This window comes from Limulus polyphemus, unplaced genomic scaffold (genome assembly GCF_000517525.1).
Source record: "Limulus polyphemus unplaced genomic scaffold, Limulus_polyphemus-2.1.2 Scaffold1100, whole genome shotgun sequence".
NCBI classification, from domain to species: Eukaryota; Metazoa; Arthropoda; class Merostomata; order Xiphosura; family Limulidae; genus Limulus; species Limulus polyphemus.
This window is the reverse complement of record NW_013666710.1, coordinates 9,146-10,677: the sequence shown is the minus strand read 5'-3', so window position 1 is coordinate 10,677 and position 1,532 is coordinate 9,146. Positions and strand designations below refer to the sequence as shown.

At 26.5% G+C, this 1,532-nt stretch overlaps 1 protein-coding gene across 1 annotated transcript in view; it reads right to left on the bottom strand.

The window, feature by feature from the left end:
- Positions 1–1,532, bottom strand: part of LOC106462131 — a 16,177-nt gene that overhangs the window by 8,380 nt on the left and 6,265 nt on the right. The window lies entirely within an intron of this gene.

Here is a 1,532-nt window from a genome sequence, read left to right as displayed (position 1 = left end):
CCCAACATACAATATTATGGGAAAAAACTTTAGTCTTAGCTAAGCCTCGAAGTTTTAAATCATTAAATATTAGAGAAACATTAGAAATAATGAAATATAAAAAACAAAACCAAGTATTAAATAGAGAAGAAGGACCAGCAATTTAATATGTTGATATATGGCAAGATATATTGTATTTTTTATTATTATTATTAACGGAAATATGTAAATAACAATGAAGTAATACGACAAGGGGGAAAGTATAAAACAGTCTTGTAAGTTACTCCCGAAGATGACGTAGATCACGTCGAAACATGTACCTGTAGAGATTTTAAAGTGGAAGACGAACGGCTTCAATAAAAGTTTTTATTGTGTAAATATAAAACGTTCTTTTTAATTAATTATTTATTATAATTTTAGCAAAAAAAATTTTAAACAAAAGTGCTGGTAGTGGATATCATTTGGGATGTTTGTCCATCCACTGTGGGTGAACATAAAAAACGAAGAAGAGAAAAAGAAATATGCAAAAACTATTATACATATAGATATAAGGTCTACTAAGAGTGACTCATGTGTATATGTTGTTAACATTGAATAAAACATTTTTCTACTTTAAGAATTTTAAATCATAAGTTTCATATAATGCTGTACCATCAGAATGATTTTTTAAAAGACAATTTTCAGAGTATTGTGTAAACTGTTTTTGTTAAATATTGTTAAATTTTTATATTTTTCAGAAAATACATGTGCATTAGGAATGTTTGAGTTTTGAATAGGTTTGGTGTGTAATTTTCCAAAATTTTGTTTATAAATTCAATGTTTTGTTAAACTCTGAAAATTCTGTTAACATGTGTAAAAAGCATGGATGACTAATTCAAATATTTGAGGGAGGGGTACTATAAAGTTGTTCTGCTCTTAAGTGCATAAACAGAAATAATTCAAACCTTTGAAAATGAAGTGAATACTCAGAGTATAAAAATTGACAGACAAGGTTTTTAAGTTTTAAAAGTAGTTTGAGAAAGAGATCTTTGTGGCCAAATATTTGATTTTGTGTGCTTAGATAAGAATGTGAATTGGGTGAAATACTACAATTCTATAAATTTTGTCACATTTTGACATGTTCTACTAATATTCTTATAACTGCAAATTATTAATTTAATGCCATTCTTATACTAAAACATTCCACATAAAGGATAATATCAGCAATCATAACAAAATCGAAGTAATTCAGTATGGCAGTAGTATTTTCAGACTTATTTAAACAAAATTTCCTTTTATTGTCATTTCTCCCACAAAGCTTTTTTTTTTTACAGTTGCATTTGTAAATTGTTTTGTGTATATAGTTAAGGTCCTTAAAAACATTAAAGCAAAATTATCATTTTTCTTTCTCCTCTCCTATATTTTAACTGTATTTTTTTATACTGCTGCTGAAGTTCTATTTACTGTATTGTTTATGTGATACAAAATCAGTTTCAAAGTTTTGGGTCTTCAAGTACGTCTTTTGAACTATTCAGTTCTATTTATGACAGTAGCTTATATATATATATATATAA